Source organism: Camponotus vicinus, unplaced genomic scaffold, assembly GCF_025532165.1.
Source record: "Camponotus vicinus isolate PSW18456_S1 unplaced genomic scaffold, iyCamVici1.0 SCAF_10, whole genome shotgun sequence".
NCBI classification, from domain to species: domain Eukaryota; kingdom Metazoa; phylum Arthropoda; class Insecta; order Hymenoptera; family Formicidae; genus Camponotus; species Camponotus vicinus.
Window position 1 is genome coordinate 13,068,733 of NW_028141946.1, and position 27,471 is coordinate 13,096,203.

The following is a 27,471-nucleotide window of genomic DNA, read 5'->3' on the forward strand; positions in this document are numbered from 1 at the left end:
GTTATCGGCGTACCATTCGCGTCGTAGTGCCGATTGCGTTTCTTGGTTCGTTGAAGATCTTAAAAATTTGGCAATTCGCGTTAAGAATATTTTATCGACCAATGTCTCCATGTTAAATTTGACGTCCGTAGAGTGGGAAAAATTCCATAGCGCTTCAATGTCATATATGCGAAGAACCATTCGCGCAAGACGATACACGCGTACGCGATCAATGCCATATGACCGGACGGTACAGAGGTCTAGCACATTCAAATTGTAATTTATATTATAAAGAATCTTTTTGTATTCCGCTAGTGTTTTATAATTTATCCGGTTGCGATTCACACTTTATTATCGAGGAAATAGCCGCAGCGTTCGAAGGGAGAATCGATTTACTTCCAATAACAAAAGAGAAATATATTTCGTTTACTAAAAATGTTGATCTTAAGGAAGAAAAATAAAAAAATCAAGTAAAATTACGCTTCAACGATTTCTTTAAATTTCACGCATCGAGTCTCGACAAATTGGCATCATTTTTAGATAAAGACAAACTCAAAATTTTAAAATCGGAATTTTCAAAATTTATCTACAGAAAATTTCAATTTATTAACACGGAAAGGCGTCTCTCCGTCATCGATTCCGTTGACAAGTTGCAAGATACGTATTTACCACCGCGTGAATCATTTTACAGTTCCTCGACCGGTGAAACTGTATCCGAGACCGATTATGCGCACGCCGAGAACATCTGGACGCAATTCTCCATTCGGACGCTAGGCGAATATAGCGACTTGTACCTCAAAATCGAAATCTTGTTATTAGCCGATATTTTTGAAAACTTTCGCGATAAATGTATCGAAAGTTACGGACTTGACCCCGCGTATTACTATACTCTTCCCGGATACACGTGGAACGCCATGTTGAAACATACAAAGATCACGTTCGAGTACTGACATCGACATGGTTATGTTTATCGAACGTGGTATACGCGGTGGTCTGAGTCAATGTTCCAACAGATACGCTCGTGCTAATAACAAGTACATGGAGTCGTACGATCCATCGAAACCATCTTCATACTTGATGTATTTCGATGTAAATAACTTGTACGGATGGGCAATGTGTCAGCCGTTGCCCTATGCCGATTTTCGATGGTTCGATGACGTATCCAATTTTGACGTATCATCGATTGCGCTAGATTCGCCTAAAGGCTATATCCTCGAAGTCGATCTCGAGTCATCGACCCGCAACATCTTCACGCGCACTGACCTACCGTTTTGCCCGACACGCGACAAACCACCTGGCAAGCGAGAGTTCAAGCTGCTCGCAAAGTTATACGATAAGAAGCGTTACGTGATACATTAACGCAACCTGCAGCAGTGTACGCGTCACGGTCTTCGTATAACAAAAATACATCGAATTTTACAGTTTTCGCAATCTCCCTGATTTCGAAAAAATTTATACAAATTGATGAACAATGCAGTATTTGGCAAAACGATGGAAAATGTGCGGAATCGTGTAGATGTTAGGCTCATAACGCACTGGGACGGGCGGTACGGCGCAGAGGCAATGATCGCAAAGCCAAATTTCCACAGTAGAAGCGTCTTTTCAGAAAATTTAATGGCTGTGGAATTGCGTAAACTCGAAGCGAAATTCTACAAACCAATTTACGTGGTATGTGCATACTCGACATATCCAAGACGTGTTTGTACGAGTTTCATCACGAGTATATGGCGCCAATGTATCGCAACAAATACAAGGTCATGTACACCGACACCGACAGTCTCATATATCACATTGAGTGCAAAGACGTATATGAGAATATGAAGCGCAATGTCAACAGATTCGATACGAGCGATTATGCGGTGGACAATGCGTACGGTATACCGCTTGTAAATAAAAAGGTACCGGGTCTAATGAAGGACAAAAACAACGGTGCCATAATGACCGAATTTGTCGGGCTCAGAGCAAAGATGTATGCGTTGCGAGTGGACGGAAAAAAGGATACGAAGAAAGTTAAAGACGTTAAGAGCAACGTTGTCGCGAGAACGGTAACGTTTGACGATTACACGCGGTGTTTGCACGAAGAGATTGAAATGACGCGTCAGCAGACGTATATACGATTTAAACTACACCAAGTATTCACGATCCGCGAGACAAAAATTCAGTCCGTACGATGACAAGCGGTATATCGTACGCCAAACCATCGATACGTTACCGTGGGGACATTATAGGATACCATTGTAAATAATTGTATATTTTATTTATTATTAATTGTATATATTTTCTACATAACCATATATATTTTATATTTATATTTTATATCTTATACGTATTTTATTTATTTTATATTTTAATAAATGTTTACAATACATTATTTTTATGTATATTAGTTTTCTGCACCTCGACAATCTTAAACATTTCGATTACAATTTGGTGTAAAACCTTTTTCAAAGATGATCTTGTATTTATTTACGCGTACCAAATCGCCAACTTTGAATCATATTTTTTTTACCGTATTATTTGGTTCGTAAAGCATATTTAAAAATTTATCTGCGATTGCGGGAGTGACATCGACAAGTCTCATACCGATAGTGTGATGTTTTCGTATACAATACATAATTTTTATACATCTCCAAGAGTAGAACGATTTATCCATTCCTAAACATTTTAAGTAAACATCAGATATTACATTTCGGTACTACTACATTGCGGTACATGATAAAACATTTTAAATATTTAATAGATAATTGAATATAGTTTTGCGTTGATAATCGCTTGATAGCCGTTCAATGCTGTTCGATAGTCGTTCAACGGTCGTTCGATAATCGTTCAATGTCGTCCGATAGCCGTTCGACAGTCGTTCATTTCCGTTCAACAATCGTTCGATAGGCGTTCGATAATCGTTCAATGTCGTTCGACAGTCATTTATTTCCTTTCAACAGTCGTTCGATAGCCGTTCGACAATCGTTCAATGTCGTTCGATAGCCGTTCGATGGTCGTTCAATTGCCGTTCAACGGTCGTTCATTTCCGTTCGACAGCCGTTCGATAGCCGTTCGACAGTCGTTCATTTCCGTTCGACAGCCGTTCAACGGTCGTTCATTTCCGTTCGGCATTTCCGTTCAACAGTCGTTCGATAGCCGTTCGACAATCGTTCAATGTCGTTCGATAGCCGTTCAACAGTCATTCATTTCCGTTCGATAGCGTTTCAACGATTGTTTATTTCCGTTCGACAGCCGTTCGACAACCGTTCAACAGTCGTTCATTTCCGTTCGATAGCCGTTCAACGGTCGTTCATTTCCGTTCGACAGTCGTTCATTTCCGTACAATAGCCGTTCAACGGTCGTTCATTTCTGTTCAGCAGCCGTCCGTCAATCGCGTCCAGATGTTCTCGGCGTGCGCGTAATCGGTCTCGGATACAGTTTCACCGGTCAAGGAACTGTAAAATAATTCACGCGGTGGTAAATACGTATCTTGCAACTTGTCAAAGGAATCGATGTATTCGTACGGAAGGACGCCTTTCCGTGTTAATAAATTGAAATTTTCTGTAGATAAATTTTGAAATTCCGATTTTAAAATTTTGAGTTTGTCTTTATCTAAAAATGATGCCAATTTGTCGAAACTCGATGGGAAAAATTTAAAGGAATCGATGAATCGTAATTTTATTGATTTTTTTATTTTTTTTTTAAGATTAACATTTTTAGTAAACGAAATATATTTCTCTTTTGTTATCGGAAGTAAATCGATTCTCCCTTCGAACGCTGTGGCTATTTCCTCGATAATAAAGTGTGAATCGTAACCGGATAAATTATGAAACACTATCGGAATACAAATAGATTCTTTATAATATACATTACAATTTGAATGTGCTGGACCTCTGTACCGTACGGTCAGATGGCAATGATCGCGTACGCGTGTATCGTCTTGCGCGAATGGTTCTTCGCATATATGACATTGAAGCGCTATGGAATTTTTCCCACTCTTCGGACGTCAAATTTACCATGGGGACATTGGTCGATAAAATATTTTTAAGGCGAATTGCTAAATTTTTAAGATCTTCAACGATCCAAGAAACGCACTCGGCACTACGACGCGAATGGTACGCCGATAACGATTCATCGAACGAACAATGTACGTAATAAGCTATACTAAATACTTGATGATGCTGGCACAAATTTTGTTGTTCTTCATCCATCTTGGCCAGAACGCATTCCAAATCGGCGTATATGATGAATGGAAACCGCTCTTTCCGATTAAATTTGTTGAATTCGAGCCACTTGTCCTTATCGTTCGGTAACCGGATAGCGCAACCATTCACCTCACGGCAGTCGACCGTATGCGACTGCAACTTGTCGTCTGAACTAAAATAATGCAGGCATCTGTAGAAGAAAAAAACTTTTTTTAATTAAGATTAGGACAATTTGTTATATAACTTATAATTATTTGAATTATATAAATTATTTACCGGTCGCAGATATATTTTTGACTGTTGTGTTTGCTCAGTTGCGAGCTCACGAGCCGGGATAAATTCTTGATCCACGCGAAATGCCCGACGTTGTTGCCGTCTTCCACGTATAGCAGATTCACATGCTTATCCCGCTTTTGCTCCGTAAGACATACCGGAACAATGCCCTCGTTTTCGATGCCGTACACGTTGATCGAAACGTACTTAACAAGTTCAAATTTCTTAATCTGATTCATAGTCATTGGAAACTCAATGTCCCGGAGATTCAGCACTGTTGCGTAATGCGATTACGATGATTCCCGTTCCGCTTTCCTTTCAGCGGGGTATAAGGCGACGACCACTGCCCACGCGAAACACGCATTGTCTTTTGATTTTATGTTTAACACCGCTCTCTTCATTATAATCTCCCGCGGTAATTTGATATGACATCCCGCGCGCATAGGATTATATTTATTTATATTTACAGTCAAATTTAATATTCGCGACAGTGCCCACCCGCTGTTGCGGTCCTGAAACTCTTCCAGCGAAGCTAGGGTGGGCTCGATGACGCACCGTTTGTATCACTCGCGTAAATCGGACGTGCGAAAGAGTTCATAGTTTCTCGTATTGATACTTTTTTTGGCACGTTTATCTCCGGTCACGAATTCACCGTTAAATATAGTGTTCACTTTCACATTATAGTGTTTTTTCATAATGTCCTTCACATGTTCTAACACAATGTCTTTGGCGTCCTCGAAAAATTGGCGAGGTTCGATGTGATTATAGTTTATCACTGCACCAGTCAATACGCGACTCTCGAACGCCGTATCAATCTCGCGCCACGCAAGTCCATTTTGACGCGCGCTATATCCGGCACCCGCGTGTACGAAATGTCCGCGTAAAGAATTTTTCAAACCCTCGAGGCGCGCGATCCGAGCAATCAGCTATTGTCGATTTTCGATCGATAATCGCGGTCGTTTGATTCGACTTTGCTCTTCCAGCGACTCGATATACGTATCACATCGTTGCTCTCACACAATGTAATCTTCCAATGAATTCACCAAAGTGGATTGCTCTCGCAAACTTTGTTCCTCCATATTGTAACAGACTTGCGAAAAGCGCTTCCCAATGTCTGTTCTGATGTACTTTAGCGAAAATACTGGTGGGGTGTGCCTCTTTATCATGATTTATATTCTTCTGCATTGTTTTATATTCGAACATTCTAGAATGAATTCATCTTAAAAAAAAATTCCCCGGAATAGCGTGTGCAGTTTAACCTTGATAATTTCGCGTTTTATCACGTACATTTGAAAATTTTAACGTGATTGCATCAGGAGCTGCCGTACATCGGCGCTCGATTTTAGCGCATTCAGCTAAATCTTTGTTCTGATGCGCAATTTAACCTTGAAAATTTCGCGATTTGTCACGTACAATTTTCCCCTAACTCGAGAAATATGTGCGCGAGAATTTGTAAAATATTATGGATGTACATGCTCCAATATAGAACCTAATCATTCTGAAGTAAAATGTATTGGAAACAAACTACGTGAAAATCTCGAATTAATCAGATATTTTCAAAAACTGACAGAAGATGAGCATGAGAATATACTACGGCGGAACTTGGAAACGTTGAAGGTAAAATATTTTTGTCGGTGTGTAATAAATTTAAAACTCAAAATTATGTTTGATTTTAGAGTTTACGAGAGGATAAACAGATATATGAATCCAAACCTGTATCAAAATATAAATTGAGCGTATTGCCCAATAAAGATGAGCCATGGAAAATATTGTAAGTAACTTACAATTTATAATACATCAAAAGTATCCTAAAATAGATTGTTAAAAATAATGAAATGTATGTCTTTTTTCTGTTTCAGGAGCGGCCTCCCCTTAGCCCGGCGCATCGCCCCTTAGCCCCGCGTATCACCCCCTCTCCCCTATATATATTTTTTACATTAAATTTTATATTTATATATTATATTATTATTATTATTATTATTATTTTATTATTAGATATACAAACACACACACACAAATGTATTTACACACACAGTTAAATTTTTATATTTATAATTGAAAAAAATTTATTTATTTACACGCCTTTCCCTTGCGATCCCATCCCGTGCGCTCCCATCCCTTGCGCTATCTCTCTCGCGCTAGTTATAAGAATTTATCGTTGTCTCTATCACACTCGTCATTATTCTCGCGATATTATCGTTCTGTCTTTCGTACGCACTATCGTTCTCTCTTTCGCACACGTTGTCTCGTAATATTACCATTCTCTCTTTCGTACACGTTGTTCTCGCGATATAATCGTTCTCTCTCGCACGCGTTATTCTCGCGATATTATCGTTCTCTCTCGCACGCGTTGTTCTCGCGCTATCGTTCTCTCTTTCGTATGCGCTATTATCATTCTCTCTCTTTCATATGCTCGTCGCTATCACTCACTCACTTACCTTTGTGTCGTCCTTTTCCCACCTATGCGCCATCTTACAATGCGTCATCCTTGTCCCACGTTGACGCCATCCTTGTCGCACTGTCCTCTTCACACACTTAGCGCTATCCTTTTCTCACACGTAGCGCTATCCTTCTCACCTAATCTTCGCACTGTCTTCTTTCCGCCGATCCCCCTTCTCCTCGCGGACTCCTCGTCTATCGGTCGCACCGCGGATCCCCTTCCCCGCGCGTGATATCACTCAACGCGCGCCACAGTTCCCTCTTCCCCGCGTGTGACGTCACTCCCCCCGCGCCGCGGTTCCCCTCGCGCATCACCCCCCCCCCCCGAGAGGACCTGAGTTAGTACTCTCCTAGTATACCTACTATATTATAAAAATAATTATAAAATAATTTATATAAAAATGTAAAACTAATACTAATTTATGTAAAACTGTAAAAATAATACTTAATTTTTTACTGAAATATTAAGGTCCGTATTTAGGAGTATAGTCGTTTCTCAAATCTCGTCTCAAGAACGTATCAGGTGAGATACTCAGATTGGAGTTTTTTGTCTTGAGATACGAACGATTCTATAATTACTTTTTGATTAAAGATCACTTTAGACCAGTGCTCGGAATTAGTTGCCCTTTTCAGGCCGATATCTGAGGCGACGCCTACGATCCCCCCACTATCGTCCAAGGCTCGACGGCCGAGCCGCCGATCGCTCACGTAACGCTATGCCTCAGGAGCGTCCGCTAAGCCGTTTCGCCAAATCGTCATAAAAATTTTCTTTGGTAAATAATTTTTCTTTCTATAAATAATTAAATATCAAAATTTTTATTATTATAATATATTATATATGTACAATTTGTCATACATACATATTATGCATACATGTATGTTATAATAATATACAGGGTGTTTCATTTTAATCCGACCAGTCGAATATCTCGAAAACCAAGCCCGGGAGAGAAAAATATTTCAGACAAAAGTTGTTTGGTTTCGAGGGGGCCATAAGATGGTACCATTGGTTTGACCTTGAAGAGTCATTTGAAGGTCACATAAAGGTCACCTTACATTTCTTAAATGGAATACCCTATATATTTTTGCACATTCTTGTAGCTGACATCGAGAGCTTTCCAAAACACTATAATTAAGTACCTTTTCGTTAAGTACTTTTTGAGTTATGAGGGTTGAAATAATTTCTTAATTTTACATAAACCGTAAAATATCTTGTAAAATATTCACTTTTCGATTATCTTACCTTAATACTTTTATGTACAAAATAATGAGAGGACTCAATTGGTGTAAAAAAAACACATAGTTGTTTTTAAGAAAAAATATGGAATTGTTAATTGCAAATTACATATTTTTTTTTCAAAACAACTATGTGTTTTCTTTACACCAATTGATTCCTCTCATTATTTTGTACGTAAAAGTATTAAGGTAAGATAATCGAAAAATGAATATTTTACAAGATATTTTACGGTTTATGTAGAATTAAGAAATTATTTCAAGCCTCATAACTCAAAAAGTACTTAACGAAAAGGTACTTAATTATAGTGTTTTGGAAAGCTCTCGATGTCAGCTACAAGAATGTGCAAAAATATATAGGGTATTCCATTTAAGAAATTTAAGGTGACCTTTATGTGACCTTCAAATGACTGTTCAAGGTCAAATCATTGTCACCATCTTATGGCCCCCTCGAAACCAAACAACTTTTGTCTGAAATATTTTTCTCTCCCGGGCTTGGTTTTCGAGATATTCGACTGGTCGGATTAAAATGAAACACCCTGTATTTTAAACTTTAACGGCCCTAAAACGGCGAAACGGCTTGGCGGACGCTCCATTCTGACTTATTTTGTCGATACCTTGACAACGATTGAATTTTCGAAAAAAACTCTGATACAAAAGTTATTAATCTCATTGAGTACTATCGACAGAGTGACTACAAAGTACCCCTTTCCATTTAAAGAAAATTTCTTTTAATTCTTGATGTGAAAAACGAACATTCAAGGTTATTCAAGGTCATCAAAGTATGTGCCTCTACTTATCCTACAATTTTCATGAAATGAATGTCTTCTACCTATCTCTTACCGTTTTCGAGAAAAACACGGTCGACGTTTTATCAGACTCACCCTGTATACAGGGTGTCCCATTTTAAATAATACGCTCAAATATCTCCGAAACGGTGCGTTAAATAAAAAAATGTTTCAAACAAAAGTTATATGGCTTGAAGGGGTCCATCAGAAGGTGGCAACGATTTGACCTTAGAGAGTCATTTGAAGGTCACGTGAAGGTCACCGTCAATTTCTTAAATGGAACCCCATATTTTTTATTGCATATTCTTGTAGCTTATCTGGAGTGCTTTCCAAAACACTATAACAAAATATTTTACCAAGTACTTTTTGAGTTATAAGGCTTGAAATCATCGATAAATGGGCAGGAGTAATGGTAAACAGAGTGGTAAATAATCTTGTATATTAAGAAATCTTTTTTCTCCCGCACTATTCTCATAATATTTATTGCCGATTTTTAGATCGGTCCATATTTTTTTCCGCCACGTCTCGATGAACAAACGTATGCGGAATTTATTGAAAACGAATTGCCAAATCTGTTAGAAGACGTTCCACTCCGCGATCGAGAAACAATGATGTTTCAGCACGATGGAGCTCCCGCATATTATCGCCGACAAGTATGGGAAATTTTAAACGCGCGCTTTCCGGATAGATGGATGGGTCGAGGTGGTCCAATCATTTGGCCGTCACGATCCCCAGATTTAAACGTGCGAGATTATTTTGTTTGGGGCTACATAAAAGCGTTAGTAGAGCACACGCGTGATAGAAATGAAAATGAGGCACGCGAAGCGATTATAGAGGCCTTTAATAATATCACGCCAGATATGGCACACCGAGCGACGCAACAAATAGTTCGAAAAGCTGAACTCTGCTTACAAGCACGAGGGAGGCACTTTGAGCATTTGTTGCATTAAATGATGAGAGTGGATTAGGCCTACTGGGGAAACCACTAAAAAAAAAACGCGCTAAGCTATCTACCTCAAGGTGATGTGGAAACGATAGTACGTTTCCTTGCTACGAAATAATTTTATTTGAAAAATGATATGAATGAAGCACGATTCTCTTTTCACATTGCAAATTATATTTGTTATGTCATATATCGAAAAGTATATTATGGAAAATGTTTTTTGTATCATTTTTATATTAATGGATGGTTTATTTTGATATGATATGATATTCGAATATTGTTATACGAATATTTGTTGCAGCCCTGACAAAAGAAGCAAAAGAAATCGATAGAAAAAGCTGTTACCTATTAAATATAAATAATAAATTTATCGAAAACTTGTGATAAATTCACGATAGATTCCTTACATTTCTTTCTTTTTCGTATCTTATTTATAGCATCTAAATCTAATTCAGCTTCGTTTTTTATTGTTTTATATATATATCTATTATCATACATAAATTAATAGCGTAATTATAATCGCAAACAATGCCAGAAATGAGACGTGAGAGGCGAGCCTTGATGCGATTCAGTGAAACGTGAAAATGGCGATGGCGGTAACCACGGGTAACGGCGCGCTGTCCCTTTCCTCGCCGCGCGCCGGCAGGCAATGTCTGACACGGTGGGCCGTGCCATAGCTCGAGCGGTCGAGCGCTTCTCTCATTCGTTCGATTTCAATAATTAATATTTCTATTATTATTACAAAAATCGTTACATGGAATAGGATTTCTTTAATTTACTGCGCTCTACCTCCTCACAAGTGCGTGAGGTCATGCTTTTTTTTGGTGACAATGGGGAAATTCTTTATGGATACCCGCACTCCCCCCCCCGGTGAGGGAGTGCAGGTTATGTCGGACTCCCGGTCTACAGGACCGGTATACCGACTGAAACCCCACCAGATACTCGGGTGTGTAGGGGGCGGATCGGGCACGCTGAGTGATTTTTACCGGACGTCCACCCCCCATCCATCCGACCTAACTCTATGGGTAGACCCCGTCCAACATAACTTGTTGGGATGTGGAGTCCGCCCACGCCGCCGCCTAAACCTGTGGCGGCGGCACCTACGCTAATTGTGGCGCAGAGGGTCATCACCTCCACGCCACGCCCCCTTGGTGATTTCCGGGGGGCGGGGTCGAGGCCCGAGTCTCCCGCTCGGGCCCCGGGCCCCATAATGGACCACCTTCCGCCCTCATAGGGATTCGGGCGAGCACTCCGGGGCCGCTCCTGCAATGTCCCTCCGGGGATGCGCTCCCTCCGTTCCCCAAAGGGTAATGGGATTCGGCAACACCCCCAGAGGGCTCCGTCTCTTCTGCCGATGTGCCGCTAGGGGGAGCCTAAGTGCACTCCTGAACAGCACCTCTCTCTCCTCGGCAGGGGGAGGCCCGGCTTACCGATCCCCCGCCCCCCGTCGAGGTCATCCCCCCCCGATAGCGTTCGGGGGGGGGTTGGTGGGGACTTCTATGTCTCCGCCTTCGGGGAGGCGGACCCCATCCGGTGGAGGCATACCCCCGTCTCGCGGCGGATTGGGAGGGGGGGCTCCGCGTTGTGCCTCGCCCCGCCTCTCCCTTTCCGCGTCCTCCTTCTGCAGCATGACCTTGCCGCAGAAGGAGGTCAAGCTATTCCATGCCTCGTCGCTCCCGACCGCTGCCGCCAACACGGCCGGGAGCGAGAGGTCGGCCTCCACCGCAGCCACGAGATCCCCGCGCTCGGCCGCCCACGCCGGGCAAAACTCGAGCGGGGTGACCGCAATGGTGGCATTCCGTGGTGCGTTCTTCCAATTCGGCACAGATACTCACCGAAACATCCGTGTCCGGTGAGCACCGATAGGTGCCATCCGATAGGTGTGTCCGCCCCTGGCTCTATCGATCCATTCGTGTCGGCAGGGGCGGATGGCCTCGGCGGTACGCCTCCCTGGCAAATTTGGATCCTCGAGTGACAGAGGTCACTCGAGGATCATTGACCGTCGAGCCTGGTCCTTAATCGCGCGACGATGTCTGGGGGTCACGCAAACCCCCCTCTCCCGGAGCCCACGGACCTCTCTGTACATAGTCGCGTACATTTTGGCCGTGAACTTCAAAGGGGGCATCACCGCTAGCACCGCCGCCGCGTGACTTACGGTCCGGACTTAGGCCCTCGCTACTCGCAATGCCACCCGCCGCTGAAGCCTGCGAAGCAGGTCTTTCAGACGGCGGGTGACAGCCACCTCTTTGGCCAGGGGCGCCATAGAGGACCACCGAACCAATCACCGCGGCGTAAACTCAGCGAACCCTTCCGCCCGGTCCCCCGAGGTTCGGGAGTAGGCGGCTAAGCGCCATCGCTATTCCCTCTATCCTCGGGGCCAGACGGTGAAAATGCTCGCCGAAAAGCTAGGTCGCATCCAGGTGGAGACCGAGGTACTTGATACCCTTCCCAACCCGGACGCGAGCCTCACCTACTCGGATATATGTTGGTGGTGGCGGTCCATGGATTCCATCATGGAAAAAGACCGTCTCGGTCTTATGGGCCGCCACCACCAACCCCATCTCCTGTATAGAGCGGAGCGGGATCCGTTAGCGCACGGTGCGATAGCGCACCAACCCGATAGCACACGAAAAATTGAACACAATTCCCGATAGCCCACGTCCCGATAGCACACAAAGTAAATCGCGCACAATCCCGATAGCACACCAATGAGAAACTACACGCACAGACTGCATTCCCGCCCCCCGCCCCCCCCGTTGCAAACCCATGTGGAACCTTGTGTGCTATCGGGACGTGGGCTATCGGGAATTGTGTTCAATTTTTCGTGTGCTATCGGGTTCGTGCGCTATCGCACCGTGCGCTAACGGATCCCGCTCCGCTCTATACAGGAGATGGGGTTGGTGGTGGCGGCCCATAAGACCGAGACGGTCTTTTTCCATGATGGAATCCATGGGACCCTCCCTATAGAGCACACCACGCACGCAACGGCGACATTTGCCCGGGTCGTTGCCTCCCCCAGTCGTCGCCGCCGGCGAGCACAATCGTGTCGTTTGCATAGCAGACGACTGTGCTGCCGGCGGGGAGGGTAGTCCGAAGGACGTGATCGTATACGAGATTCCACAGTAACGGGCCCAGAACTGAGCCCTGCGGAACCCCGCATCCTTTCCCTCTCCCGCATCGCCCCATCGCGATCCGCGAATACCAATTTCCTATCCCGGAAGTAGTCCATAATCACGGCGGCGAGATAGCGGGGCACCCTGTGATAGTCCAGGGCCCCCGCCACCCACCGCCATGGCAGGGTGTTGAAGGCGTTGGAGATGTCCAACGCCACAGCCAGAAATACCCTGCCATCCCCTATATTGACCTCTACGACGGACCTGACGCGCAGAATAGCGTCGATGGTCGACCGTCCGCCGCGGAAGCCAAACTGATCTGGATTCAGATCGGGACTCTCCCGAGACAGATGCCGGACGAGGCGGGCTGCGATGATCCGTTCTAAGATCTTACCCGCCTCGTTCAAAAGGCATATTGGGCGATACGAGGAGGGATTCTCCTTCGGCTTACCCCCCTTTGGAAGAAGGACCAATTTTGTCCTCTTCCAGACCGGGGGGAACTTGCCCTCCTGGAGGCACCTATCATAAAGGTGCCTCATGTGGTCGGCTAGTTCTTTGAAGGCCAGGGCCCACACCTTACCGTGGACGCCATCAGGGCCAGGAGCTTTCCTGGTCTTCATCTTCCTGATGGCGCCCAGGACCTCGCCCTGGGTAACCCCGAATTCATCCCCCCACTCCGGTCCGGGAATCGGACCGGCATACGGGATCGCACCCTCCCCCTCGTGGGAAGAGGGCGTTCACTATTTGCAGGACGAATCGGGGCTCCAGGACCTCAGTCAGTGGTGACGCCCCTCCTTATTGAGTATCATCTGGTACGGACGTCCCCACGGGTCCTGGTCCAGGGCGAGCACAAGCTCGTCCCAGGCCCTGACCTTCTCTTTTCGAATAGCGGCGCCGAGGGCGCACCGGGCGGCACGGTACGCTTCCAGCGCTGCTTCCAGTCTCTCGGCACTAGTGGCCGCATTCCGACTCCGTCGGAATCTTTGGATCGCTCTACTGTTTGTAATACTCTCCCCCTAACACGCGAGCGCCATAGACTAGCAAGCGGGATGGCGAGAAGGTTGGAGGAGGCATAGCCCCTCCCCCTCCTCTCAGTATCAGAGTTCGACACTGAAAGAAACGGGGGAGCGATAAAACTCCCCCCAGGCCCGGTTATGGACGGAGTCAGAGATAAAAAAGGGGGGGAGGCCGAGACTCCACCCGATTGGAATGCACGGGGGGTCGTCCAAGGACGGCCCCCTAGTGCGATTCCCTCTGGACCCGGTCGCCGAGGGCCCGAAGCGACCAAGCGGGTCCACGAGGAAGGTGGGCGGACGGTATGGCCCCGTCCGCCCACAGTAAGGAAGGAGGGGGAGGGCAAAGCCCTCCCCGGGAAGGAGACCCGGCGGTAAACCACGACCGTCGGGTTCCATGCGCGGAGGGGAGCTACAGCCAGGGATGCCGACGTAATGTTCACGAGTCCCGGGTCCCCACCTGCCCCTCCAACGCGCGGAAGGCCATTCCAGAGGTTTTAGCGGGTAAATCAGGCGCCCAACACTTGGCGCGTCCGGGAGTCCCGCATAACCCTCGTCTCTCCCCCGAGAGCGAGGGTATACATAAAGCATTTCCTCTGGGTCAAGAAAAAAAGATGTGTCATACAGAACAAATTACATTTATTGTAAGGTGTAAATATAAATACTTCAGATAAACAAGTCGACATGTGCGGTTTTTTTTGGATTTTTATCCCGTCACGAATATTACTGGTGAAGGATTGTATAACTTCCTATTAGAAAAATTGTCAAATTATGAGTTGGATGTTCAAAATATTAGGGGACAAGGTTACGACAATGGATCCAATATGCGAGGTAAAAATATTGGCCTGCAAAAGCGCATTTTAGACATCAATCAAAGAGCACTCTTTGTTCCTTGTAATGCTCATACTTTGAATTTGGTTGTAAGTGATGTGGCAAACAGTAGCGGGGAAATATTTGATTTTTTTGAAATTATTCAGGAAGTATATAACTTTTTTTCTGCTTCCACATATCGATGGAATATTTTGAAGAAACACATTACAAATTTAGCACTCAAAAGCCTTAGTAAGACAAGATGGGAAAGCAGAATTAAAGCTATAAGACCATTACGCCTTAATCTGAAGAACATCATTGACAGTTTAACTGAATTGACAGTTTAACTGAATTAACGAATGATCCTATCCGAGACGTAAAAACAAGAAATATGGCTCATTCACTGGCACAAAAGATATCTTCTTTCAAATTTATATGTTCTATAATTATTTGGCACGATTTGCTATCAAAGATAGATATTGTTAGTAAAATGATTCAAAACCCAAAAATAAGCTTAGCCGAATGTGTTCATGCTTTAAAAAATCTCCAAAATTACATTATTGAAAAAAGAAACGATGAATGTTTCAATATGTTTATTAGTAATGCCGTTATAGAAGCTGAGAAAATTAACGTACAACTAGAATTTCCTATAATTCGCCATATAAAAAGGTCAATTTTTCTACGAAAGCAAAGCTGATTCGGTTGCAGATCCTAAACAGCACTTTAAAATATATTCTTATTTTACCATTTTAGATCACATAAACAATTCTTTCGATCAAAGGTTTGAATTAGTAAATGAATGTGAGTCTCTGTTTAGCTTTTTATATGGTTTTAAAGGAATGGATAATGACGCCTTAATGAAATCATGTATGGATCTGGATGTAAAATTCCAGTCAAATGAAAATAATGTGTTAAAAAGGTATTTAGATGGTATTCAGTTATATAATGAAATATTGTCGTACCGGGAAATTTTCCCTGACGCATCGTTATCGAACAATCCCCTTTATATTTTACAAAAGATCGTAGATATTGATTTAATACCTTGTTTTCCAAATTTTACTATTGCCCTGAGAATCTTTTTAACACTGCCAGTTTCCGTTGCGTCTGGCGAGAGAAGTTTCTCAAAACTCAAAATAATTAAAAATTATCTCCAATCTACGATGTCCCAGGAAAGACTAAGTAGTCTTGCACTTATTTCTATTGAACATGAAATATCAGAAAGTATAGACTTGTCAAAAATGATAGACGAATTCGCATCTCTAAAAGCCAGAAGGGTTATTTTGAAAACGTAGGTACATTTATTTTGTTATTTAATTTTAGAATATTTTAAAAGATATAAAGATTATTTGTGTTTTTGTTATTTTCTTTATAAATAATTATTAAAATAAAATACATAACACATATTTTATAAGTGAAATTATTTGTTTATCCTATCCTATATGAAGTACGAGTATTTTTGTATTTTCCCAAAATTTAATTTTAACGGGGCAGCGAAAAGTGGGTTTGCACACGGGCGGCCAAGTGCCCAGGACCGGCACTGTCCTTGACCCTGTGTTCAGCACACAGAGGTCAAGACCCGCCGCCCATTCTATGAGGATCTCGCCCCGTCGATCCTGTCGCGGGGAACCCCAAACCGGCGACTTTGCGTTGAAGTCCCCCGCGACCATGAGTGGATTCGCACGGGAGAGCCGTCTCACGAACTCCCCCATTTCATCCAGTCTTCTGGAGAAAAGGGCAAGGTCCATGCTGGGGGATAGGTAGACGCTGAGCACAGCGATGCGCCCCCATTGAACAGCAACGAACTCCTCTCCACCCTCTAGGAAGGTGGCGTGAGGTCATGCTCAGGGACACCCTGTATATATTGTGGCGGCTAACGCCTCCTTATCCTGCTTGGAATAAGGGCAACCTTCAAGGAGGACATTAACGCCACGCCATCCGAGATGGTTTATGGAGAATCGATCCGGCTACCCGGACAATTCCTGCAAGAACCTAAAACGACAAGTCAGAGGGACGACCACGATTTCCTACACAGACTACGGACAACAATGGAGCGACTACGACCTACATGGAAGCGGCATGGACAAAGATCAACGTTTATATTCAAAGACATGAACACAACACCGCAAGTCTTTGTAAGACACGACGCTCCCAGCGAAACACTCCATCCTCCATACGACGGACCATATGATGTCCTAGGAAGAGAGGAGAAAACCTTCAAATTGCGAGTCAAAGGAAAGGCTGTACACGTGTCAATAGATAGACTTAAGCCTGCCTACGTAATTAACGACAATGAGGCAAGTCAAGCAAAAACTGACACGAAAAAGACGACCCGTACAACAAAGTCTGGGCGAACCAGCAGGCAGCCGGTGCGATTTGCACCCAGTTAAACGGAAGGGGCCTTACCACTACCAGGGGGGTCCGTGGCGGCTAGCGCCTACCACACACAAGCGCCTGCCGCACGGCAAACAGTACACGCGCTACGCGAACAGCGGTGCGCGGAAGGAGGAGGTTCTTTCGCGTGAATAGCGGGTCTAACACCAGATGGCCAAAAGGTCGAACCGTTTTCCCGCAAGAGGAATGAGGCCAACCACGGCATATAAGACCGGCACGGAGCGTCGAGTTCAGCTCAGCAGTCGAACGGCACAGCAAGCCTTAGACTCCGAGTACGATACTTTTTTTTGGCATCGAGCCTCAGCGCTCACCATATCTAGGCGATAGTTTCGAAACCCACGGCCTGTATTAACGCCCCGATCACCCGGGCCTAATATCCGGCCGTGTACAGAGGACGCGCCTTTTCGTAAGCGAGTGGGCTTCCAACTACTCCAGTGGAGGCTAGTGCCGATCTCGCTGGAGGAACCTCGGCTGACTAGACCACCACGCTACCTGCTCGAAACGTGGGACGTCAGAGTTCGCCGCTACACATCGCCTACCGGACCCTGGAGTCTGCCCAGACTCTTGTCTCCGCTTCCATCATCGCCAAGGACAAGAGCCAATAAGGAGACGCAGACGGTAGCAATAGCACGGGTCCACAGGGGCATACAGGCGAACACCGTCACCCGTACCTACCAGGGTACCCAGTCTGACAGCGACTGGGAAACTCCCACGCAGACCAAGGGGACGCAAACGGAGGCGCCAGCGGAAGAGAATAACAACTCTCTCGGGCCGCTTCGTTATACAAAGACATATCCGCGAATCTCATATAGAGAGAAAATTCGCTAGTTAGGCCACACGGCCCTTTTCAGGGCCACATTATACATATTGTAAATAATGAAATAGAATAAAACTCTGTACATAGTCTGCATACGAGTGAGTACTTCAGCATCGTCCTTATCTCCTGCGAATATCAGCGAACAATAAGCGCAATTATACAACACGCAACCCACAATAATATATATATATATATATATATATATATATATATGTACATACCCAATAAACATCAGATATCCTATGTACATACATGGAATATCCACAATGTGAAAAAAATGTACTGTACATGCTATGTACATACATAGAATATACATAAATTTACGTATATTTAGGGATATTCGTAGAACATCGTATGGATATACATAACTTGTATATTCAAACAAGATCACAGCGTGAATATACATATAATATACCTCACAATATACATTCTATGTTTCGTCGGTGTCGTTTCATACGGAAGGCCAGTCGGAAGCCAGTATGCACGCGAATACCTCCACCGGCACTTATTTGGTCAGCGAGCGACCTTTCAGGGATCCTCCGTGGCAATCGGCATTGCATCCATCGAGTGAGATACCAACATCGCTCTGGAGTCGCATATCACTGTGTTAAAAAGCAGCATTAGGTGTGAGGTCTGGATAGCTCAGTGGTCTAGAGCAGTTGCCCGGAAAGCGAAAGACTCGGGTTCGATTCCCGATCCAGCCACTTGCGCCTCACATATTTTTCTAGTCTGCGAACATTGTTTTCTAGCAATTATTCGTTAGGCTGAAAAGTGTGTGAATGCTCTCTCCACAGGATATGCGTCAATGCCGTTGCCACGGATGAATTCTGTCGCTCGTTGATCAAATGGGCGTAAAGACACGTCCGACCTCCTCCCACATACATCCCTATCTTTCTCTGGACTTTGTCGGGCCGAACGCCAGCTGTCTGCTCTGCACGGACCGGGGTCGCCCGGCCGGACATGTTTTGGGGGGAGGGTGCACAACTACTCCCCCCGAAAAGAGGAACGGGGCCGCCATAAAGGCGGCGCCCAGATGAGGTGTGACTCTGTTTCCCCTCTTATGGGGGTGTGGCGGAGCTTCTAGGGGGAGAGATTGTCTCTTCCCCCTTCGGGTTTGCCTGGAGGCGGAAGTAGGCATAGCGCCACGGGGTCCGCAATCGCATACCGGACTCCGGCTCGTCTCGTGGGAGGAGCGGAGGGGCGATCAGACATGATTGCTCCTTCCTCGTCCTCTTAGGGGTCACGTAGTCCTGTATGGAGACACAGGGCCCCAATATGACTCCAGTGGAGGGGCGACAGAGTGATGTGGCCTCTCTCTGCCGCCAATTAGAGGTGGTAGTCGGGATGCTTATACCCCGACACGGTAGGGGCTTCTTGTCCCACAAAGGGAGAAGAGCCAAACTCGCGTCAGGAGGGGGCCGCGGTAGAATGCTACCAGCAACCCCGCAGCCCCCTCCATTAGCGGGTAGGTGGTCACCGTGGGGTTTTAGTTGGTAGTCGGGAGGTCATCTCTCCCAGAGTCCAACATAATCCTCTTCACCCGTCCCCAAGGATGGAGAGGGTATGCGTAAACGCATTTCCCCACGTATAAAAAAAAGGATCAAATAGAGTTCCCTCCCGTGGACGCCACCTTGTCGTGGTGGGGGGCTTAAGGGGTTCCCGGTCGCCTAGGGCGTTTCGGTTAGTCATTGACTGCCGTTGTGGTCTGGGCGGATCCCTGAACTAAGAGCGTCCGAGATGGAAACTTTATGAAAATGGGACATAAAGAAAAAGATGTTACCGGCCCAGGAGTTTCGGAGCCCCAGGGCCCGGCGTGCGGCAGAGGTATCGTCCCGGTCCCCCCTTTGTCGTCATCTGGTGACGGGCTACCCCCCCGGTGTCAGGAGTGGGCACCGGGGGAGGCACTGGTGACTGCTCCCCCAGAGATGGAGTTATTTTACGCATCTATTGCGTATTTGTTGAGGGAGCTGTCCGATTTGAAGGCGATGTCTAAGGAGTGGATGAATGATTTACGTAAATTAAACGATCCAGAAGCTCCCAGACTTTCGATTTTTCGAGCATATTTTGACCAGCTTGAAGACTGGTTCGAAAACACTGTCAACCAGTGTCAAATGTTGGAGAATGAAGTTGGAGATCTCCGCAAACACGTCGGAGACCTCCCCCCCTCCAAATTGAATAGGAGGAAGAAGAAGGTAAAGGAGGTTGGGGTGGGACCCGGTCCTAGGTTCCCACCTCTCTCCCTCGAAGGGATCCGGGCATCGGCCTCGAATCCTATGGGGTTGGGGGTCGATATGCGCAGACGAATAAGGAGGAGAAGAAGGGGCTACGAAGCCCTTTTTCAGCAGAGGCAGGGGGGTCCCGCCCAGCTTTATTGACTAATGCGGGCCTCCAGAAGCAGAAATATATAATAAATATAATAATCTCCTTCGGCCCCTCCTCCTCTAATGAGGTGAGAGGAGCCGGGGAAGTGAAAAGGGCGGTAGGGGATAAAACCTCTAAGAAAAAAAAAGGAGTCCGGAACGGAAGTTAAAGAGCTCCCGTCCCTGTCTTCGGTTTGTCCGCCTGGATTCCTCGCTAAACAAGTGGGGAATGGAGGTGGCAAATCGAATGGAGGAAAGGGGACTATAAAGCTCCCTAACAATGGAGGTAGGGGGGCTAAATGCCCTGCTGGGAGAGTCTCCCCTCCTACGAATACGTCGTCGGTGATGTCATCATCGGGATCGAGGCCTTCCTACTCGGAAGCCGTGAAGGGTGCTCGCAAGAGTGAAATAATTCTGCGAGCACCTGTGGTTGGCGACCTAAGGGTGTTCAGATCCGGCTCCGGGGGTCTTGTTATTGTGATCCTTGGTGCTGAAGATGATCCCCAAGTGGAAAGTGGGTCCGATAGGTCCCAAATCGCGAGGTTCCGCTCAGCGCGAAGGACAAGGGGGCTCCAAACTGGAGCCAATAGAGCATCGTGCGGGTAGGCGGACAGTTATACCGCTGTTTGGCCTGCCCTCACGATGCCTTGAACTAGGGCACTTCTCCAGGCGGTGCAGGGGCCCGGATAGGAGTCGGTGCTGCTATAAATGCGGCGTCGACTTTCACCAGGCCTGTCTTTGTCGGGCCGGGCATCTCAGCTGTCCACTTTGTGTGGATTTGGGTTGTCCAGCCCTGGACACATGTTAAAGGGGGCGGGTTGTACGACAACCCCCTCCCTCGGCAAGGAGGAAGAACGGCCACTACAAACGTGGCCAAGTGGCGCATTTGCGCCCTGATGAGGTGGGCTCTGTCTCCTCCCTGTGCGTGGGATGTAAATAGAGCCATTTGGACGAGATTGTTTCTCCACCCTTCGGGTTTGCATGGAGGGGGAAGTAGGCATAACGCCCCGGGGTCCGGAATCGCATACCGGACTTCGGGTCGACTCGTGGGGGAAGTGAAGGGGCGATCAAACATGATTGCTCCTCCTTCTCCCCCTTAGGGGTCACGGGATCCTGTGTGGGGACACAGCGTCCCAACATGTGACCTCAGTCTCCACTGGCGATGTGGCCTCACTCCGCCGCCAATTAGAGGTGGTAGTCGGGGTATTCACACCCCGACAGGATAGGGACTTTTTCTCTCACAAAGGGAGAAAAGCCATACGTGCGTCAGCAGGGGACCGGGATAGAATGCTACCAGCGACCCCGCTGCCCCCTCCAATAGTGCGGGTAGGTGGCCACCGTGGAGTTTTAGTTGGTAGTCGGGAAGACATTTCTCCCGGAGTCCAACATAACCCTCTCCGCTCCCAAAAGCGGAGAGGGTATGCGTAAATGCATTTTTCCGCGATAAAAAAAGGGTCAAATGGGGTTAAAGGGAGTCAAATAGTGTTTCGGGATTCTGTCAGAACTCAGAAAGTACATCAATCCGGAGGTAGATATTGGTATAACCAATCTGCGAATTCGTAAGTCCGCTACTGGAGGTAGCCTCTTTCGTGTATCCAGCAGAGATGCCATGGAAAAGGCAGACTCGCTTGCGAGGCGTATGACAGAGATTCTTAGTAAATATGGGGACTCGGTTTGAGTTATTCGACCTAGTAGGATGGTGGACATTCTGGTGAGCGGAGTGAATGACTGTGTCTGCACAGGAAATTGCAACAGCGGTGGTATCTGTAGGCGAATGTCGACTAAAAGACATAAGAGTTGGCGAGCTCAGGCGCAAATCATACGGCGGTTGGTTTGTGCGCGTGAGTTGTCCGATGTTAACTGGATATAGAATTTTAGATCTGGGCCGGCTTCGAATCGGCTGGGTATTTGCGAATGTGCGCGCAGTTTCTTCCCCTCGGACATGGCGTTACCGTTGTTTACGGATAGGACACACGCGACCCTTTTGCAGGGATAAGATAGACAGAAGTGCTAGATGCTTCAATTGTGGAAACAATGATCACATAGCAGCGAGGTGTAAGGCAGAACCTAAATGCCCACTTTGCATAGATACCGAAGAGAAGGTGGATCATTGGTTAGGAGATGAGGGATGCGTATGCCCGTCCTTCCCCGCCGAAGCTATAGCGGATGGAAATGGATTGAGTCGGAAGCTTAGTTTTAGAGATAATGATTCAGAAAGACGTGGATCTGATCTATGTTAGGAGTTGAACTTGGGCTCGGTGGATATTCTAAAGGGTAGGCAAATAAAAAGCCGGTCAATGGAGAGGAAGACGAGTGAGGACAAATCTGATGGTGATGAGTCGTGTCCTGTAGACGCTAATCAAGAGCCGACTTGTTTGGAGCACAGGGATGACTGTTCTGTCGTAAAAGAGGATAAGAAAGAAGATGATGTCCTCTCTGCTGAAAGACTTCAATCGGATTGGTACCTCGTTGATCGGAACAACAAAGTCAATGCAGATAAGAGGGAGAAAGAAAAGACACGTGGCGATACTATCGTGGAAAGTTTGTCTCACCCCTTGATAAAGAAGACAGATTAGAAGAGCAATTTATGCTCATCCTAACTGTGATACATGCATACTAATTTATAATTACATACTTATAATTACATATTACACATTTTTATACATATTTTATACATTTTTATACATATATTATTAAATATTATTTTATATATTTATATATATTTACACTAATTTATACACATATTTATATACATTCATTCATACTTATTTATATTTATTCACTGTATTATTTAGATTCTTACTTCATTTAATATTCATTCAGCTTTTACTTATACACTTATACACTTCATTCAGCTTTTACTTATACACTTATATATACACTTACTCATTTATCGCTTATGATTTATTCATTTACTAAGTATGCGTGTGCGAGTGGTAGGATACCCATGGGAAGTCGTAGTCGTAGTAATTCTACGAACGCGTGACTGGACTCCCCCTGGATGTCCCGATTCTGAGGAACGCCATCCTGAATTGACGACAATTTGATTAGGCAGGATTACGGAGGATGTAAATTTAGGGCTGCTGCACCCCGGGAACTCATGCGACAACAGTTTCCCGGGATGTGGCGCAGTAAGTCCGCGAAGTTCGCGATGAGGAGGGGTTTTTAGCGGGTGCGAGTCCCGCATAACTCAGCCGTACGGGTGGCTGGGTATGCATAAGGCATTTTCCCCTCCTCCGTAAAAAAAAGGGTCAAATAGTGTTGCCCACCGTGGCTCATGGGACGATTTGATTTCCCGTCGACTTGACCCTTATGGGGGCAATAAAGGAGAAGCTTGGCTCTCTCAGAGAGGAAATCGCCAGAATTGGCGCCGCCTTGAAAGAGACCCAGCCAACGAAGAAAAAGAAGGGGAAGAAGGCGGCGAGGGTGGCGACGGCCGTAGCACGAGCACCGCCGCTGCGGCCTCCGTTGCCGGATCCGCAACCAACAATCCCGCTCTCTCTCCCTGATGCCCGGGAGAGGGAGTGGGTCAAAGCCTTGGGACGTGGGAAAAGGGCGGCCCGACGAAGGACGCAGAAGCCCCAATCGAGCCTTTTTTTTGGTATCGCTGTGGAAATCCTTTATGGAGGAATCCTTATTACCCTCGCTCTCGGGAGAGAGACGAAAGTTATGTCGGACTCCGGACTACAGATCGTCCGTATACCAATTAAAACCACAGCGGTGGCTTTCCGCGCAGTGGAGGGGCAAGCGAGGACCCGGGACTCGCTGATGCAATACATCGGCATCCCCGGTTGTTGCTCCCTTCCGCGCTTGGTACCCGGCGACTTTGGTGGCCGCCAGGTCTCCTTCCCGGGGGGGAGGGCAGTTGGCGCCCTCCCCCTTCTACTTCCTTACTGTGGGCAAATGGGGCCACGCCGTCCGCCCACCTTCCTCGTGGACCTCGCTTGATCACTACGGGCCCCCGCCCGAGGTGACCAGGTCCAGATGGAATCGCACCAGGACCCGTCCATGAATAGACGACCCCCGTGCTAACGGGGGGGGGGCAAGTTATCCCCTCCCTTTTGGCTATCTCCGCCCGATTTGGCCCGAGGGGGCCTTGACCCCCTCTCTTCATCCAACGCCGAATCTGACGTTGTGAGAAGAGGCGGGGACATTACCCCCACCCTGCTCCTCGCCATCCCGTTCGTATATCTGCGCGCGCGAGGGGGATTGAGAGGGGGAGGTTCTAGTGGGATATTCCCGCAATATCTGTACCTTCCCCTTGATCTCATCTTACCGGTGAGGGGGATGAGGTCCCCCTCGCGCGCGCCCTTAGCCTTTCACTCCTCCGAATAGGGGCCGGAGGGAAGGGAGGGGGCGTTGGATCGGCTCCCCCGTTGTCCTCCTCCTCCGACCCTTTCTTCCCTTCGCTATCTGCGACTGGCGCTGCCGCCGCCTCTGCTGCTGCTGCTTCTTGACGGCGGATACTCTCCGCCGTTTCTTTTTGCAGTATAACATCTTCGCAGTAGGCGGCGACGGCCTTCCATTCCTCCTCGCTGCCGGCCATACGTGCAACTATGACCGGCAGCGAAAGGTCCTGTCCTATCGCTCCCGTCAGTGCCCGGCGCTGTTCGGTCCACGCCGAGCACTCGGCGAGTGTGTTCCGCGGTGTCGTGTACCTCTTCACAGTGGTGGCACACCGTGGTACTCTCCCGGCCTATGCGACACAAGTATTGACCAAAGCATCCATGCCCCGTCAGCACCTGTGTCAGCTGGTAGGTAACCTCCCCCTGAGCCCTGTTTACCCACTCCGATAGACAGGGCCGGACGGCCCCGACAGTCCGACGACCCACAATGCGCGTATCAGAGGATGGACATCCCATCTCTCTAGTAACGACCGTCGGGCTTGGATCCGGATGATCTTCATCTTTGTGGGCAGCTGTTTTCCCGGGCCGCCCCGGAGTTCCCGCTCTTGCCGGTATACCTTGGCATACATAGCCGCGAGAAACTCCAGAGGCGGCCAGCCTGCTAGGACGGTAATTGCGGCGTGCGACACCGTCCTATAGGCTCTAACCACCCTGGCGGCCATGCTGCGTTGGATGCGATGGAACGCATCCTTCGCGCAACGCCTGGCCGCAAGATCCGCCGCCCACACGGGTGCGCCGTATAGTGCCACCGAATTCACGGTGGCCATATACATTCGGCGCACCCGACCATTCGGACCCCCAAAGTTGGAAAGGAGCCGGCTTGAAGAGGTTGGGAAAAGCCATCGAGACTCTCTCAACCCTGGGGACGAGTCATTAAAGTGATGCCCAAACGTCCATTTACCGTTCAGCAGGAGACCGAGATACTTGACTCGCTCTCCTACCAGGATGGAGGTACCTCCTACACGGATATGGGTTGGCGACGGCACACCTTCCGTAGAAATATATAGCCTCGGTTTTCTGTGCCGCCACCTTTAGTCCCATATCCGTAATCCCTTATACCACGCGAGCCACCGCTGTTTCAGCCCTGGCCGCAGTATCCCTCCAGCTGTCCCCCGCGGCTACCACTAGCGTATCATCTGCATAGCAGATGGCGTGGCAGCCACGGGGGAGAGGCAGGCAGAATATCTGATCATACGCGAGGTCGCCCAAAGAAGGGGCCCTAAAACGGACTCCTGTGGGACTCCGCAGCGGATACTCTTCTCATGTCGGCGCCCATCTTGGCCGATATATGTCAAGTCCCAGTCCCGGAAATACTCCCGGATGACCCCCACGCAGTATTGGGGGACCCCGCGATTCCGCAAGGCGTCTCCCACTCTGTCCCAGGGCAGGGTGTTGAATGCGTTTTTGATATCTAGTGATATCGCCATCGCCACCCTGCCTCCAGCCCCAATCGAGCCACCCGCTCTTTTCCCCCCTCCTCCCGTCGAAGAGAGGAAGGGAGGGAGGAGAAAGAAGATGAAGAAGGAAGCTTCGCCGCGGTCCCTACCCCAATAGGAGAGGATCGGGACGAAGAAGAAGAAGCGGAAGGCGAAGATCGGAGTTCCCGTTTCCGAGGTCAGTGGCGGTTTCTTTAATCGTCGCTTCGGAATCCGGACGGACTTACGCCGAGGTGATGAGCGAGGCAAGGAGAAATATCGATCTACCCGCCTTGGATGTCGAAACTGCCCGCCTCAAGCGAGTCGCAAACGGGGGTCTGCTTATGGAGAGCCCTGGCCCAGAAGGACACCAGGTGGCGGACAGACTTGCTGCCGCTATACAGCAGGTCTGCCAGGAGAAGCAACTGGAGGGGGTTTGAGTCGCCCGGCCCATGAAATCTAAGGATATGCGGATTAGTGGGCTGGACGACTTGATCAGGAGTGAGGACGTAAGGAAAGCCATAGTCAAGGCGACGGGATGTCCGCTCGGGACGATTCGGGTCGGGGGCCTCCGCATGAGTGCGGTGCCCCGTCGCTGCTGCGAGGAAGATCGCGCAGACTGGTCGGTTGTGCGTCGGCTGGGCTTCAGCGAATTCAGCCGCTCGCGGCCCAGCCGAAGCGCTGTTACCGCTGCCTCATGCTGGGACACGCGACCAGCTGTGGGAGTCCGGATAGGGGCCGGCGCTGCTTTAGGTGCGCCGGTCCCCATCTAGCGAGTGAATGCAGGTCTTGGACGCTCAAATGCCCGCTTTGTGCGGACTTTGGGCATTCGGACAGTCATGTTCTGGGAGCGAAGGCGTGTCCCCCCCCGGGACGAGGGTCGAGAGCGGCCCCACATGGGAGGAGTCAAGGTGGGCAAGTGGTGGGAGACCCTTCGGAAGGAGCTTCCAAGCCGGAGCAGTGTTCGCGGGTAGGGGTGGGGAGGCCGGCTCGGTTAGGATGTGACCGGACTTCCTTTGTAGACGTCCGGGAAATAGGCTAGACTTACCGGAACGTAGGCTGCGGCGATTTTCACTCGACGGTCGCCAGTTACTTTCACCTTAATAAGTAACAAGATTTGGTATGCAAATGTCCGGGGGCGATCGTCCTTCCTGTCACGGTCTAGTTCCGCTCGCTCCGGTCCACTAGGATGCGCTTCCGTAACGGTTCGCTACCTGTGGAATCGTCTCTCGATCCAGTCCCGATGGTCGTCGACGCTCTAGGGAATCCCGGGTCAACGTAGCTCTCTCGAGGAATCGTGGAGAGGA